This window comes from Cnephaeus nilssonii (assembly GCF_951640355.1).
Source record: "Cnephaeus nilssonii genome assembly, chromosome: 13".
NCBI classification, from domain to species: Eukaryota; Metazoa; Chordata; class Mammalia; order Chiroptera; family Vespertilionidae; genus Cnephaeus; species Cnephaeus nilssonii.
In genome coordinates, this window is record NC_137084.1 from 80,794,655 (window position 1) to 80,812,860 (window position 18,206).

Consider the following 18,206-nt stretch of genomic DNA (forward strand, 5'->3'; position numbering starts at 1 on the left):
AACATGGCCTGTGCCATCGTCTTCATAGTCTCTGTGTAGGCACCTGTAAGCAACTTAGCAGCAGATATCTTAAACAGCAGAAGGTGGGAAGGTGAGTCTGTAATTTTATACTAAGCTCCATGAAAGATTTCCTTCTGGTGTGTGCTCCATACACTCTACGCATCTCTCTTTACCATCCGATTGGATAGCTACAAATGGCGATTGGTAACTAACAATTTGCTGGTTGTAGTCTTAAGGATGCAATTGGGTTTTTTTTATGTTATGTCATGCTTTCTGTCATTCTGTTGAATTTGGGGTTCATTTTTTCAGAAGTAGGGGAAGAAGTCTTCTGTGTGTATCTTTGTTCTAGCATTGGTGTTTAGGTTTTGTTTAGCATTCTATTAAACATAGGAACTGTGGGCACAAAGATTTTGGTCATTGTATTAGTATGCTCCGGCTCCCATAACAGAGTAGACTGGTTGGCTTAAACAGCAGAAACTTATTTTCTCATAGTTCCCGAGGCTTGAAGTCCAATATCAAGATGCTGGCAGGATTGGATTCTGGTGAGACCTCTCTTCTTGGTTTGCAGACACAACTTCCTTCTTGTTGTGTCCTCACATGGCCTTTCCTCTGCACGCACACTCCTGGTGTCTTGCTTCTTCCTATAAAGACACCAGGCCTATTGGATTACAACCCCATCCTAATGACATCATTTAATTTAATTACCTCCTTAAACACCCTGTTTCCAAATGCAGTCACATTGGGGATTAGGCTTCAACATATGAACTTGTAGGGCGCACAATTAAGTCTATAACAGACATATTTGTTATTTGTAGCTCTTTCATGCATTTGGCTAACCTTTATTGAATATCTACTGTAAGTCAGACAGTATGGGTCTGGAGAATCAAAAGCCCTCAAGGAGCTTATCGGTTAATAGGGGAAATAGGTAAATAAATGGATAATTACAAAATAACATAATGTTAATAGCATAATAAAGAAGCATGTAACCGGACTGGGTAGGGGGAGTCAGAGAGGACTTTCCAGGGGAAATTATTCCAAAATTGAGTCTTAAAGATAAAGGGAAACAAGACCAGCAAGTGCAGTGTATCATCCTTGGTTTGATCCTGCGTTAAAGAAACTATAAAGGACATTTTGGAATAATTGGGAAAATTTGAATATAGGCTTCATGTTAGGTAATACTATCAATGCTAAATATTTTGAATGTGATTATGGTATTTGTGATTATGTAGAAAGTTGTACTTGCTAAAGTTTTAGGGTTTAGGTTTCATGATGTCCAACTTTCAGGTGATTCAGAGAGAGAGGTAAAATAAATGTGGCAAAAAAGTGTAATAACTGCTAAATCTAGAAAAAGGGCATATTTGTTCATTGTACTATCCTATTAGTTTTTCTGTTGGTTTGAAACTTTGAAAGAAACCTTTGCAGTGGTGGGAATTGGCCAGGCAAAGAATAGGAGAAAGACATTGCAGGCAGCGGGCCCCCAGGGAGGTAGCGACAGATGTGAGGTGGAGAGGAATGAGCTACCAAAGTAGTTAGAAGCGAGATCTTAAAAGACTCACTTGGTAGAGGGTTTGGGTTATAGTGAGAGATTTTGAAGGATTTTAAGGTGGGAAGGGTAACAAGGGATGAGATTTGCATTTTAGGTCTATGACTTTGACAGTTGGAAAGTAGATTGGAATAGTATAGGGGACCCTTTAGAAGACTGATCTGTCAGGACCGGGGTTAGAATAATGGTGGCCCAAACTCAAATGGTATCGGTGGGGAGGCAAGAAATAAACATGTTTGTAAGATATTGGGGGTAGCACCGGTAGGTAGACAGGGAAAAGTTAGAGTAACTCCCATATTTTTGGGTTGGAAAGTTGGGGTTCTTTTGGGAAAAGGGATTCTTTTTTAAGATGTCATCCATTGTACAAGTTTCAACTTAAATTCTCCCTCCTTTGTGAAATATTCCTCACATTCTTCCTGAATTAATTTCTTTCTCCTCAGAACACCTGTCCAGCTCTCTGCGCATTGTGTTCTTTTACAGCAGAGTTTAGAGCTATATACCTGATAATTATTTGACAAGTATTCGTTGAATCATTGGATAAGAAATTAAGAGAATTTCACATTGATATTATATAAGCTGAATTTACTTAATGGAATTCTGCTAAGTTCTTTGTACTATTTGGAGGTAGTCTCTATACATTTTAAGGTACTTAAATTTTTAAAGACGACAGTTTGAATTGACCAAAAAAAAAAAATCAAATCAAATCAAATATTCAGGTTAGTCATGTATTGGATGGTTTTTCCTATGTCATGGATGTTGTCTCTCTTTTGTGAGGGCATTAAGAGGGACCGAACTCTCTGCCTTTGATAGTGACGCATGGAGAATGGCAGCAAGGGGGGCTCTTCCAGAATAACAGATGGTGACCTTGCAGTTTAAAGGACATCATCAGTTGATTCATAGAAGTACTAGCTTAGAACAAGCAGCAGAAAAACTGCAATATCAAGCATGATTCTTCTTTTCTTTGAATGTTCTGAGCTTACCTGATGAACTTCTATGACAGAGTGATTGATAATTGTTGGAAGCATTACTTTGGATGTGATGTAAGAGTCTATGCGAAATTGAAATTGACAGGATGCATGAGGATTCATTTTGCACATTTCTTACCAAGTGCTAGTTTATTTTATTGGTATGCTTAGAAGTCCTAATAGCTTGTCTAGCAATCAATAAACCTAGTGTTTCTTATGTGCTATAGCAGTGAGTCAAGCTGTTCAGCATCCCATATTTTGATCCCATCCTTCAATCTTCCTAGCTTTCTGTGTCATAACCAGTAAATATACACTTTGAGCACATCAGGGCCTTTTTCTTGTTCGGTGACCTCAATCTATTGTATACTAGTCTTTTTTTGTTAATCCTCACCGAGGATATTTTTTCCCATTGATTTTTAGAGATGGTAGAAGGGAGAGGGAGAGGGAGAGAAGAAAAAAAAAAGAGGGAAAGAAAGAAACATGGATGTGAGAGAGACATATTGATTGGTTGCTTCCTGTATGTGCCCCAACCAGGGGCAGGGATCAAATCTGCAGCCCAGGTCCCAGGTGCCCTTGACCAAGAATCGAACTTCCCACTGAGCACACTGGCTATGGCTACACTAGTCTTTCAGATCCCTGGAAGCATTTTATTTTTGGCCAGCTAAGATACATGGTTCCTTACTTAATTACTCCCTTGCCTTGAGCATCAATTCTGTGGTTCCTTGTTCCTTTTCTTTCATTTTTCTGTAGCACTCCAGTCCTGGGTCAGCTTAGCCATCTGACCCGCTGAATGCTGCTGGAGAAAACCACACAATTGTGTATCTTGGGGCCAGAATAAATTAATGACTTCCAACTTTACCTGGATCCTTAGGATTTTCTCTTCCTATGAGGCCTGTTCCAAACTTACCACTCTTTCTAAACTTCCTGTCTCCACCATTTCTTGTGGGATCCCCTTTCCATGTCCCGCGTGGTTCAGGGTTCCGGTTCAGGGTTCGAGTTCTGGAGAAGGGCTGCATACAAATGAAAAGAGACTAGAAGAAATTTAATTTGGCGATATGGGGGGCCAGGCGGTAGTCCAACTCTAGTGGGAGAACTACTCCCTGCTCTGGCCCTGCTATCCCTTTTATTGAGGCTATGGGGAAAACACCTTAGGCAGGAAATAACAGAAATATACACATGATAAACAGAGGTGGAGGCTGCTTCAGCTAACAATGTCTCAACTAAAGGGTGAGTGGTAAGAGCAATTAATGTTGTCGTTGATCAGCCTTCCTGGCTTCCTGTCCACATCTCTCTATTAGTGAAACAGTAATTGGTTACCGGCATCTCCCCCGCTTTCTTTCCCTAAAAAATCTTGCATCTGCAGACTAGAAATAAACATATAAGAACAAAAAATGAGACAAGCAACAATGGCTATGCTGAGAGTCAAATGAAATCAGTCTGCAGTAAGTTTCTTTCTGGGCCAACAGTTTTTGAGTCCCAGTTTCAATGTCCAACAGTTTTTTGATTATATGTCAGCAATGGTATCTGAATGGTGGACAAATGGTGGCAATGCAGGTCCAACCTTCTCTGGTTTGGTCCTGGGCAACCTGCAGCTACGCACAGCTGCTGACTGCTAGCATGGCAAGGCGTCGTCAGCGTCTTCCATCTCTGGACTGTTTCTCCTCTTGTCTTCATGGTTGGAGCAGTCCTGTCAATTCCTCTCTTTTGCAGGAATCCACATGGTCTTGGAGTTGTTTTCTGAAAATATACAAACAATTCTCGACCAAGAGTTAATAAAGGAATCTTTTCTATAAGTTTGACTTGGGATCCTTTTTATTTTTTGCCCAAACGATTTTCCTTTGGCTTATTTTGATATCATGTGTGTTTTTCATAGGTGTCCTGCTGTTAGCATTACAAATGAAAATTAATTTTCAAAGAAAAAAAATTTCTAGATGTAATTTACTTTCAGGATATTTTTCCTTACATAATATTTTTCCACTATCCCCCCTTTTTTTTATTTAATTATTAGGAGGCTTTTGGAAAATTTTTATAATGCAGTCTTGATAACTTTAAATTTTTATTTTCTGCACAAAAATATGACTGCTTTTGGGTTCATTGCATGTTAAGCAATTTTATTTTTTTTATTTTTATTATTTTTTAATTTCTTTATTGATTAAGGTATCACATATTTGTCCTCGTCCCTCCATCCCCATCCCACACCCCTCCCCACACATGCCCCCACCCCCCTGTTGTCCCCAACCGCCGGTTAGGCTCATATGCCTGCACACAAGTCCTTTGGTTGATCTCCCCCTTTACCCCCATCCTTCCCTACCCTCACCCCGAGGCCCGACAGTCTGATCCATGCCTCCTTGTTTCTGGGTCTGTTCTTGTTCATCAGTCTATGTTGTTCATTATTTCCCCTAGATGAGTGAGATCATGTGCTGTTAGAAATACACTTATAAGCACCGAAAATGAGACAAGCAATAATGGTTATGGTGACAGGCAAATGAATCAGTGTGTAGTGAGTTTCTTTCTGGGCCAACAGTTCTTTTGAGACCCAAATTCAATGTCCAACAGTTCCTTATGTGTACATGTCAGCACTGACATTTCAGTTCTGGATGGTTGACAAATGGTGGTAATGCAGGTCCGACTCTGTCTGGTTTGGTCCTGGGCAATCTGTAGTGATGCACAGCTGCTAACTGCTAGTATGGGAAGGCCACATCAGCGTCTTCCGTCTCTGGACTGCTTCTCTTCTGTCTTCATGGCTGGAGTAGTCCTATCGATTCCTCTTTTGCTGGAATCCACATGGTCTCGCAGTTGTTTTCTGAAAATATACAAACATATTCTCGACCAAAAGTTAATAAAGGAATATTTTCTATAAATTTGACTGGGGATCCTTTTTCAATTTTTGCCCATATGATTTTCCTCTGGCTTGTTTTGTCACCTTGTGTGTTTTTCATGGGTGTCTTGCTTTTAGCCTTACAATTAATTTTCTAAAGTATTAATTTTCTAGATGTAATTTACTTACAGGATATTTTTCCTTACATGATATTCCTCTACTATCCCCTCCTTTTTTGATTTAAATGTTAGGAGGCTTTTGAAAATTTTATAATGTAGTCTTGATGGCTTTTAAATTTTAATTTTTTTCACTATAATATTACTGTTTTAGGTTCATTATGTGGTGCACAATTTTATCATGAGATGAAGTACCAATAAAAATTTTAGTTGACACTTTAGGAACACCTTTTTGTCCAGTACAATTAATTTTTCTAGAATATTCGCTTGTTTCAACTAGCCAATTTAAATTTGTGTGAAAACTTGACTACTATTTTACTGTCAAATTTATTACTCTAACAATAATCTTGTTTTACCCTGTAAATATTGGTGGAAGGGATTATTTGCCTTCTTGAGTGGGTCCTGAGCATTCCTGGTGGTAGGCTGGATTTAGATATCGTAAACCCACTTTCCCACACCATGGGTGCAAGGCAACTCAGACAATTCTTGTTGGAGTGAGAGGGCAGCTGCTGTCGGCCAAGTCTCTGTCTGTCACCTGGGTCCTGATCTGAGTTGGGCATGGGAAGCACAAAGCAGCCATGGGGGCAGGAGACCTCCCTCAGAAGGGGCGAGGGTTCAAGCCCCTGCAATGTTGGGGGGGTGAGGGTCTGTGCCACTCCTCTGTTGATCCCCAAGTTTTCTCCTGATGGCTTCTCTGCGACTGTGCCTGTCTTAGGTTGTTCCTTCCTTGAGGAATCTTACCCGTCTCTGGCTAACCAGCCATCCTCTGGGGCCAAGCAGGGTGACGTGAGGTTCAGTTTTGTCTCCTTGGTAGCCTATGCCCCCGTGGCCTCCATGCCCAGCACCTGCCTTGGGATCCCCTCGCCTGCTGGCGGGGCCCCAGCACTGATCACATATCTTTTGGAACCCGGGTTTCTTCTCCAGGGAGGGCTCAGTTCACCCCACTGGGTGAGAGACAGATCCATGGCACCAGTCATCACGAGACTTCAACCTTGACATGAACAGAGAGCTCATGCAACAGCTGTGAGCAATTGAATTGTGAGAAGAGGGTCTCTCTTGGCCTAAAGGGTAAGAGGGACCAATATAGAATGCTCAGGTGCCCTCCCAGGAGGCCCTCTACACAATGAAAAGGATTAAATCCTTACATGTCCTTTTTAAATTGCTGCCAGACATTAAAAGAATTAGTTTGTATGTTTGCTTGGGATAATTGTATATTATGCTGTAGTAATTCTAAAGTAGCAAGAGATGTGTTAAGTTTGTCTCCAAGCACCAAACAAATGACTTTTTTTTTTCTTATCCCCAAGGGTGCGAGGAACTATTATAAGTACTGGGGGTGATCCAAATCTGGGAATAAATTTTAGGATAATATCATGTAAGGATATTCTTTGTTCTAGTCCATGGGAATTCCCTTTCAAACTGGCTGTCCATATGTTAAGCAATTTTTACCATGAGATGAACTACCAAAAGAAATTTTAGTTAATACTTTAGAAACAGCTTTTTGTCCAGTATAATTAAATGTTTTTGAATATTCACTTATTTCAATTAGCCAATTTAAATTAATCTGAAAACTTGACTACTATTTTACTGTCAAATTTAATACTCTAACAACCATCTTAGTTTACCCTGTAAATATTAGTGGAAAGGATTATTTGTGTCCTTGAGAAAGCCCTGAGCATTGCTGGTGTTAGGCTGGATTTAGATATAGAGAAGCTGCTTTTGGCCAAGTTTCTGTTTGTTGCCTGGGTCCCGATCTGAGCTGGACAAGTCTCTGTCAGTCACCTGGGTCCCGATCTGAGCTGGGCATGGGAAGCACGAATCAGCCATGGGGGTAGGAGACCTCCCTCAGAAGGGGCGAGGGTTCAAGCCCCTGCAATGTTGGGGAGGTGAGGGTCTGTGCCACTCCTCTGTTGATCCCCAAGTTTTCTCCTGATGGCTTCTCTGCGACTGTGCCTGTCTTAGGTTGTTCCTTCCTTGAGGAATCTTACCCGACTCTGGCTAACCAGCCATCCTCCGGGGCCAAGCAGGGTGACGTGAGGTTCAGTTTTGTCTCCTTGGTAGCCTATGCCCCCGTGGCCTCCATGCCCAGTACCTGCCTTGGGATCCCCTTGCCTGCTGGCAGGGCCCTGGCATTGATCACATATCTTGGGGAACCCAGGTTTCTTCTCCAGGGAGGGCCCAGCTCACGCCATTGTGCGAGAGACAGATCCATGGTAGCAGCCACCATGAGGCTTCAACCTCAGCAGGAACAGAGAGCTCAGGCAACAGCTGTGGGCAATTGGATTGTGAGAAGAGGGTCCCTCTTGGCAAAAAGGTCAAGAGAGGCCAATATAGAATGCTCAAGTGCCTTCCCAAGGGGCCTTCCACACCGTGGAAGGGATTAAATCCTTTCATGTCCTTTTTATATTATTGCTGCCAAACATTCAAAGAACTAGTTTGTAAGTTTGTTTGGGGTAATTGTACAATATGCTGTTGTGAAATATCAAAAATTATAATGACATTATAGAATAATATCATGTAAGGATATTCTTTGCTCTAAGCCATGGCAATTCAATTTTAAACTGGCTGTCAATTTCTTTTTGTATAGACAAGGTCTTAGTTACATTTTCTGCACCTCTCTTAGGAGCAAGTAGTGATAGATGTATTTTTGCTTTTGCCTCCCCTCCTTTGGTGTCCATGCAAGCCAGAAGCCTCTCTTTAATTTTACACACAAAGGAGCAGTAGTTTGATTTTGTGTCATATGACCAAGGTGTTTGGTATTATTGGTGATTACATTAGGCGGGGGATCAGCCCACGTAAGGGTTCTTTAAGAGTTTGCCACCAAGGGGAAAAACTTTTAGGCTACAGAAACAGGTTTTTTTGGCCCCAGCCTCTTGACTCTTCAAAACGACCAAGATTTTTCTGCTGGGGAAGTCAAGAAGCAAAACTGTAGCCATTCAACTGCAAATTACCACATTCCTTAGCATACTGGGAGAGTGGGCTTCCATATGGGATCTCCACGTGTCTCCCTTCTTTCCCCACATCCTGCTTACTCTGGGGGAAGCATCAGCAACAGATCTGGCCGAATTTCTTTTCATGCTTAAAAGATAAACAGATCTCAAATTTTTTCTTTCTTTTTTGCTTTCCTAAGTAATAACTAACACCCAATTTGGCCAAGATTTGCACTTCTCTGAGAATTCTTGTATAATTTTTATATTTATTTATTTATTTTAATAAATCTTTATTGTTCAGATTATTATAATTGTTTCTCCTTTTTTCCCCCCATAGCTCCCCTCCACCCAGTTCCCACCCCCCCTCTGCCCTTACCTCCCCCCCGTTGTCCTTATCCATAGGCGTATGATTTTTGTCCAGTCTCTTCCCGTACCCCACACACAGACACCCCTTTCCCCCTGAAAATTATCAATCCACTCCCATTCTATGCCTCTGATTCTATTATGTTCACCAGTTTATTCTGTTCCTCAGATTTTTAATTCACTTGATTTTTAGGATCACTTGTTGATAGATATGTATTTGTTGTTCATAATTTTTATCTTTACTTTTTTCTTCTTTTTCCTCTTTTTAAAGAATACCTTTCAGCATTTCATATAATACTGGTTTGGTGGTGATGAACTCCTTTAGCTTTTTCTTATCTGTGAAGCTCTTTATCTGCCCTTCAATTCTGAATGATAACCTTGCTGGGTAGAGTAGTCTTGGTTGTAGGTTCTTGCTATTCATTACTTTGAATATTTCTTGCCATTCCCATCTGGCCTGCATAGTTTCTGTTGAGAAATCAGCTGACAGTCGTATGGGTGCTTGTAGGTAACTTAACTGTTTTTCTCTTGCTGCTTGTAAGATTCTCTCTTTGTCTTTTGCCCTTGGCATTTTAATTATGATGTGTCTTGGTATGGTCCTCTTTGGATTCCTCTTGTTTGGGGTTCTGTGCACTTCCTGAACTTGTAAGTCTATTTCTTTCACCAGGTGGGGGAAGTTTTCTGTCATTATTTCTTCAAATAGGTTTTCAGTATCTTGCTCTCTCTCTTCTTCTGGTACCCCAAAAATTCGGATATTGGTACGCTTAAAGCCATCCCAGTGGCTCCTTACGATATCCTCACACTTTTGGATTCTTCTTTCTTTCCGCCTCTCTGGTTGGGTGTTTTTTTCTTCCTCATATTCCAGATCTTTGGTTTGACTCTTCGGGTACGGTGATCTACAGTTGAGTTTCTGTATATTCTTTATTTCAGACAGTGTATGCATAATTTCTGACTGGTCCTTTTCCATTTTTTTGGTATTCTCATTAAGGTCCTTGAAGGTCTCTTCAAGTTTCTCAGCGGTTTTTAGAAGATTCTTGAGTAACCTTATAAATGTGGTTCTGAACACTGTGTCGTCCATTAGTTTGCTTTCCTCTATCTCTCCTACTCGTGACATACTTCGGTGTCTCCGCATTTTGGCTGCCTCCCTGTGTTGATGGAGTGGCTTTGTGTGGTCAGTGAGCTATAGGGGCCGGTAGCTCAGCTTCCCCAATCACTCTAGGTGGTCGCTCTTGGTACACCCCTTTGTGGGCTGAGTGGAAAATCTTGGTGTAGTTAAAAGCCTTGATTGCTGTTGGTACACTGGGAGGAATTGACCTCCAGGCCAATTGGCTGTGAGGACCTGCTGTGTCTATAACGGAAGAATTGCTGTGCTGGAGACACAGTGGGGCTTTGGTGCTCACTGAGTCTGCCTCTTGAATGTGTCCCTTATGAGAGTGGTTGAAATCTGGTGTTGTCCACACCGACCACTAGATACCCTAGTGTCTGGATCTCCAATGGGGTGCAGGTCTGAGGCCTCCCAGCAGGAGCTACAGCAAGAGCTACAGTTTTCTCCCCTTTGCTTGGGCAGTTTTGGAGCAGTCTGTCTGGAGCTGCAGTTAATTTGGTTGAGCTGCCACAGAACAGGCCATTTATATGTAAAGGCCGCTGTGTGGAGCCTGGGCGGGTTTGTAGAATGTGCGGGGCGGGGTCTCAGGGCGGGGTGGGGTCTCAGGGCATCACTAGGCTGGGGCGTGGCCAACGGCCAGGGCTGCCTTCAGCCGTCTCTGCCTTTCTGCGTTTCCAAGTCCCCGTGTTCCACGCTTCAGCTCAGCAAACCCTGATTGCTGGGCGTACCTCTGCAGAAAAGTCACTCTCACTCTCTGACTGATGGCTGAGAGTCCAGCTTCTCCCCGTAGGCGTCTGGGTCCCCCGCATGTCCCCAGAAACTGGAGTTCAGAGTGATCGGGAGTTTGTCTCCCTTCGGTTTGAAGAAAAGCCACATGCCCAGTTGCCCACCGCCAGCCCGCTTCGCGCACGCCTCCGTACCTCAGCTGTCCAGCGTTTGCGCTCCCTTCTCTTCTTAGTTGTAAATCTACCACTCAGGCAGCTTTCCCGTGGTTCTGGGTGGTAGACGTTTTGTTTTTTAGTTGTATTTTTGAAATTGTTGTGCGAGGCAGCAGTTTAGTTGTTTAACTTTGCCGCCATCTTGGTTCCTCCTCTCTCTGTGAGTTCTTTTATAATTAATGAAACCTTATGTAATCTCATTGCGGGAGAGCAGATAGCCTTGCCCTCTCCTGCCACCTTTGAATTTCTCTGCACCAGAGGCGGTTTCAGCAGTGGAGTTTCACTTCTTATTACAGATTTTAAATTCCAAATACAAACTAAGATTTTAATTTGAACACGAAACCACATTCTTTAAGCATGCAAACAAAAAGTCTATAATAAAGTTTATATTTATAACCTAATTCTTCCCCATTAGCCTGGCTGAAAAAGATGTTCCCACCCTACTTACAGTTCGTGACTCTGCAGCTGGCCGTGGGCTTTTGCGTGCGGTGAACTTCCCTCGCCTTTTTGCAGTGAATTTTTCACACCTTTTCTTGGTGTAATTTTTTTCCTTCCTTTGCTCTTAGGCGAAAAATATCTTCTCCTCCAGAAGTCCCTCGGTAGGCGCCAGATATGGGATCCCCTTTCCACGTCCCGCATGGTTCAGGGTTCCAGTTCAGGGTTTGAGTTCTGAAGAAGGGCTGCATACAAATGAAAGAGACTAGAAGAAATTTAATTTGGCGATATGGGGGGCCAGGCGGTAGTCCAACTCTAGTGGGAGAACTACTCCCTGCTCTGGCCCTGCCATCCCTTTTATTGAGGCTATGGGGAAACACCCATAGCCCTTAGGCAGGAAATAACAGAAATATACACAAGATAAACAGAGGTGGAGGCTGCTTCAGCTAACAATGTCTCAACTAAAGAGTGAGTGGTTAGAGCAATTAATGTTGTTGATCAGCCTTCCTGGCTTCCTGTCCACATCTCTCTATTAGTGAAACAGTAATTGGTTTCCGGCAATTTCTCTCTTTCATCTTAGCAGATATCTTGTTGTTTTTGTTTGTTTGCTTGTTTGTTTTCACTGAAAAAGGTAGTTTCCTCACTACTTTTTTCCTGTCTTTGTGTCTGAGTGTAAACTTTCTACCTGTATGAATTTTTTTTTTTTAATCCTCACCTGAGGATATTTTCCCATTGATTTATTTTTTTTAGAGAGTAGAAGAGAGAGGGAAAGACAGAGACATATTGATGTGAGAGAAACACATCGATGGGTTGCCTGTCCCAGCCAGGGCCTGGGCCAGAGAGGAGCCTGCAACTGAGGTATGTGCCCTTGACCGGAATCAAACCTGGGAGCCTTTGGTCTGCTGGCCGATGCAGGGGAGGGCAGTTGGGGGAGACCAGGCCTGCAGGGGAGGGCAGTTGGGATGACCAGGCCTGCAGGGGAGGGCAGTTGGGGTGACCAGGCCTGCAGGGGAGGACAGTTAGAGGTGACCATGCTGGCACGGGAGGGCAGTTAGGGGTGACCAGCCCAACAGGGGCGGGCAGTTGGGGCCGACCAGGCCTGCAGGGGAGGGCAGTTAGGGGTAACCAGGCCAGCAGGGGAGGGCAGTTAGGGGCAATCGGTCCGGCAGGGGAGCAGTTAGGCGTCAATCAGGCTGGCAGGGGTGTGGTTAGGGGGTGATCAGGCTGGCAGGCAGAAGCGGTTAGGGGCAATCTGGCAGTCATGCAGGCAAGTGGTTGGGAACCAGCAGTCCTAGATTGTGAAAGGGATGTCCCAGATTGGGTTGAGGGACACCCCCCATGCACAAATTTTGTGCACCGAGCCTCTAGTGTTAAAAATGTTATCATTAAGTTTGATGGTAGCTATAGGATTTTTTAGATGCCCTTTATCAAATTGAGGAAGTTCTCTTTTATTTTTAATTTTCTGACAGTTCTTAACATGAATTGGTGCTTAATTTTGTAAAATGGTTTTTCTGCATCTATTAAAATTATCAAATGATTTTCTCTTTGATTCTGTTAATATGATGAATTGCATTAATTTATTTTCAAATGTTAAACTAATCCTTCATTTTTGGGATAAACCTAACTTGAACAAGATACATTGTTTTTTATATATATTTCTGGATGTGTTTTGAAAATATTTTTTGAGGATTTTTATATCTATGTTTATGGGGGCACATTCTGTATTTTACTGACTTCTAAAAATTTATATCACTTGCTGAAGGGTGTGATATTAATATCCCTATGACTACAGGTTTTTCTCTCTTTTTAAAAAACAACAGTTAAATTCTTGGATTCATTTAATGATTGTAGAAAATTTGTATAAACAGATTATCTGAATATCTCTTCTGTATATATTGAACACACACACACACACAGTGTTGTGTTAGTTTGTATTTACAGTAGAGTTAAGTAAAGGAGAAAATCTTAGACTATGACATGAATCTTTTAGTTATTTTTACCAGGTTTCGTTTCTTTTTGTTTGTTTGTTTTTGTGGTGTTTTTTTTAAATCCTCCCCTGAGGATATTTTTCCATTGACTTTTAGAGAGAGTGGAAGGGATGGGGAGGGACTGAGAGAGAAACATTAATGTGAGAGAGACACATGGATTGGTTGCCTCCAGCACGTACCCCGACCTGGGCTGGAGATGGAGCCTGCAGCCAAGGCATGTGCCCTTGACTGGAATGGAACCTGGAACCCTTTAGTCAGCAGGCTGACACTCTATCCACTGAGCCCAACCGGCCAGGACCCAGGTTTCATATTTAAATCTGTTTAACTTGCATTAATAAAATCAATGAATATCAGAGTTTGATAGGCTTTAATGCATTGTTTAAAGTTTTTGTTGTTTTGCTTTTTTTATTGAGTTTATTGGGGTGACATTATTTAATAAAAGTATATAGGTTTCAGGTGTACAATTCAAAAATGGTATTGTGTGTTACCACTCCACGACAAGTCTCCTTCCACCACACTTTATCCCCCCTATACCCTCTTCTACACCCCTTTTCCTCTGTTTATCACCATACTGTTGTCTGTGTCTGATTTATTTATTTATTTATTATTATTATTATTTTTTTTTGCTTCCTTCACCTTTTAAAAAATATATATTTTTATTGATTTCAGAGAGGAAGGAAGAGGGAGAGGGAGATAGAAACATCCATGATGAGAGAGAATCATGGTGGATCGGCTGCAAGTCCCCCACTGGGGATCGAGCCCACAACCCGGGAATGTACCTTTGACCAGAATCGAACCTGGGACCTTTCATTTCACAGGCCAACACTCTATCCACTGAGCCAAACTGGCTCGGGCTCCTTCACGTTTTTCACCTAGCCCCATAACCTTCCCTTCTGAGAGCTGTCAGTCTGTTCTCTATCTCTGTTTCTATTTAATTTATTTATTTTCTTCATTACATTCTGCATGTAAGTGAAATCATATGCTATTTGTCTTTTTCTGGCTTATTTCACTAAGCATAATGCTCTCCAGGTCTATCCATGCTCTCCAAAAGGATAAGATTTCATTTTTTTTATGACCAAATAATATTCCATTGTGTAAATGTACCACAGCTTTTTAAAAAATATACATTTTTTATTGATTTCAGAAAGGAAGGGGGAGAGAGAGAAACATCAGTGATGAGAGAGACTCATTGATCACCTGCCTCCTGCATGCCCAACACTGGGGATTGAGCCCGCAACCTGGGCATTTGCCCTGACCGGGAATTGAATCGTGACCTCCTGGTTCATAGGTCAATGTTCAACTACTGAGCCACGTGGCCTGGCAGTTTTTTTGGGTTTTTTTTGTTTTGTTTTGTTTTAATTGGTCTTAGAGAGAGGGAGGGGGGAGAAGAGACAGAGAGAAACATCGTTGGGTTGCCTCTCTCATGTTCCTGAACTGGGGATCAAACCTGCAACCTGGACCTGGGTATGTGGCCTGACCGGGAATCAAACCCACTGCCTTTTGGTGTATGGGATAATGCTCCAACCAACACCAGCCAGGGCTGTACCACAGACTTTATCCACTCATCCATTGATGGACACCTGGGATGTCAATTTTGGCTATTGTAAATAACACTGCAATGAACATAACGGGGTGCATATATTCTTTCGAATTAGTGTTTCAGGTTTCTTCAGATATATTCCCAGAAGTGGAATCACTGTGTCCTAGGGCTGTTCCATTTTTAATTTTTTGAGAACTCCATACTGCTTTCCATGTACCAGTCTGCAATCCTACCAACAGTGCACGAGGGTTTTCTTTTTTCACATCCTCTCCAGCGCTTGTTTGTTGATCTTTTTTTTTTTAATTTCTTTATTGATTAAGGTGTCACATATTTGTCCTCATCCCCCCATTCCCATCCCCAACCCCTCCCCACGGATGCCCCCACCCCCCTGTTGTTCTTAACCATTGGTTAGGCTCGTATGCATGCACACAAGTCCCTTGGTTGATCTCTCCCCCCTACCCCCCCTCCCCTACCCTCCCTCTGAGGCCCGACAGTCCGATCGATGCCTCCTTGTTTCTGGGTCTGTTCTTGTTCATCAGTCTATGTTCATCATTTCCCCTAGATGAGTGAGATCATGTGTCACTAGAAAAATACTTATAAGAACCGAATGTGAGACGAGCAATAATAGTTATGCTGAGAGGCAAATGAATCAGTCTGTAGTAAGTTTCTTTCTGGACCACCAGTTCTTTTGAGACCCAATTTCAATGTCCACCAGTTCCTTATGTGTACATGTCGGCACTGACTTTTCAGCTGTGGATGGTGGACAAATGGTGGTAATGCAGGTCCGACTCCCTCTGGTTAGGTCTCGCCCGGACGCAGGGGCGCGACTTCACCCAGACTCGGGCGCGCGGCCTCACCCGGACCTGGGACCCAGCATCACCCAGGCCCTGGGGCGCGTGGCCTCACCCGGACCCAGGTGTGTGCGGCCTCACCTGGTCCCGGGATCCAGCCTCACCCGGACCCAGGGGCGCGTGGCCTCACCTGGACCCAGGGGCGCGTGGCCTCTCCTGGACCCAGGGGCGCGGCCTCACCCGGACCCGGGACCCAGCCTCACCCGGATCCAGGGGCGCACGGCCTCACCCGGACCCAGGATCCAGCTTCACCCGGACCCAGGACCCAGCCTCACCCGGATCCAGGGGCGCATGGCCTCACCCGGACCCGGGACCCAGCCTCACCCGGATCCAGGGGCGCACGGCCTCACCCGGACCCGGGATCTAGCTTCACCTGGACCCAGGGGCGCGTGGCCTCTCCCGGACCCGGGACCCAGCCTCACCCGGATCCAGGGGCGCACGGCCTCACCCGGATCCAGGGGCACACGGCCTCAGCCGGACCTGGGACCCAGCCTCACCTGGATCCAGGGGCGCACGTCCTCACCCGGACCCGGGATCCAGCTTCACCCGGACCCAGGGGTGCGTGGCCTCACCCGGACCCAGGGGCGCGTGGCCTCTCCCAGACCCAGGGGCGCGGCCTCACCCAGACCCGGGACCCAGCCTCACCTGGATCCAGGGGCGCACAGTCTCACCCGGACCCGGGACCCGGCCTCACCTGGACCCAGGGGTGCACGGCCTCACCCGGACCCGGGACCCGGCCTCACCCGGATCCAGGGGCACACGGCCTCACCTGGACCCAGGGGTGCGCGGCCTCGCCCGGACCCAGGTCCCAGCCTTACCCGGATCCAGGTGCACACGGCCTCACCCGGACCCGGGATCCAGCTACACCCGGACCCAGGGTCACATCGCCTCACCCGGACCCAGGGCCGCGGCCTCACCCGGACCCGGGACCCAGCCTCACCCGGACCCGGGATCCAGCCACACCCTGACCCAGGGGTGCGTGGCCTCACCCGGACCCAGGAGCGCGTGGCCTCGCCTGGACCCAGGGGCGCGGCCTCACCCAGACCCGGGACCCAGCGGGGCCTCATCCTCCCGATCCCAATTCCTGTTGGTCAGTTCCCTCTCAGCAATTCCCTTGGCCATTTTCTCAAAGCTCCGGGGCGGCTGCCGCAGAACTCGCTGGGTGGTGGGCTCAGCGAAGCTCCAGTGTGCCCAGTGCGCGGCGGCTGGCTGGTCTGAGGTCACCGCGGCGGCACTCGGGTCTGCAGTGGCGACCAGCCGCCGGGCGAGTGCACCTGGATCCGGGACCCAACGGGGCCTCGTCTTCCCGATCCCAACTCCCATCAATCAACTCCTTCACAGCAATTCCTCCGGCCATCGTTCTGGATGGTGTCTGCTCTGCCTTCCAGTTGCAGTTTCAAAATTGTTGTGGTAGGCAACAATCAAGCGTCTGCCCTGTGCTGCCATCTTGGTCCCCCAGAAGACTCTCAAGCAACCTTACAAATGTGGTTCTGAACACTGTGTCGTCCATCAGTTTACCTTTCTTCATCCCTTCTACTCGTGACCTGCTTTGGTGTCTTCACCTTTTGGCTGCCTCCCTATCGCTCAGCTTCCCCAATCTCCCTAGGTGGTCGCTCTTGATACCTCCCTTTGTGGGCTGAGTGCAAAGTCTTGGTGTTATTAAGCCTTGATTGCTGTTGGTACACTGGGAGGACTTGACCTCCAGTCCAATTGGCTGTGAGGATCAGCTGTGTCTATGCCGGGAGACAGCCTTATTCAACTAGACTTGCAAAATTGTAAAAGCCTCTGTGCTCAGCTTGGATGGGGCCGAGTTACAGGGTGGAGCCTACAGCCTTGGCTTCCCGTCAGCCCCGCCCTATGAGGTTCCTGTGTCTCAGTGTCCCTCTGTACTCCCTGCAAACACCTCTGAGAGAAAAGTGCCCTGGAGTTTCGCCCGCTGCCAAACAGTCTAGTCTCTCCCCCAATGAATCTGGATTCCCAGATTCTCGCCTGGAACTGGGTTTCATTGTAGTCGGAACTGGGGCTCAGCGCAGTCTGGCGCTTTTGTCTCCTTCCCACCAGGGCAATCCAGCGGCACAGTCAACAGACCATCCTCTGCGCACATTCCCGTGCGCGCCTCCGGTGCTCTGCCTTTTGCCGCTTCTCTGCATTTCCTCCTTACAGCCCAGATTCCCCAGTATGAGCCTGGCTTCCCAGGGTCTTTCTCGGAACTGGGGTTCAGTGCAGTCGGAACTGGGGTTCAGCACGGTCCGGAGCTTTTGTCTCCTTCCCGCTAGGGCAATTCAGCGGCACAGGCAACAGTTTGTCCTCTGCGCGCATTCATGTGCGCACCTCCGGAGCTCTGCCTTTCACCGCTCCTCTGTGCCTCCACCCCACAGCCCAGATTCCCCCAGCATGAGCCTGGCTTCCCAGGGTTTCGCTCGGAACTGGGGTTCAGTGCAGTCGGAGTTGGGGTTCAGTGCAATCTGGAGCTTTTATCTCCTTCCTGCTAGAGAACGCCGGCCAGGCCATCAGCCGCCCCTTCCTCTCCGGCTCCGTCCTCCCTGCAAGCGCGCGTGCT

The 18,206-nt window shown here is 45.6% G+C and overlaps 1 protein-coding gene across 2 annotated transcripts in view; it reads left to right on the top strand.

Annotated features, from left to right (window-relative positions):
* The window catches only part of RNF214 (ring finger protein 214), a 46,600-nt gene that overhangs the window by 17,577 nt on the left and 10,817 nt on the right, over positions 1 to 18,206 (top strand). The window lies entirely within an intron of this gene.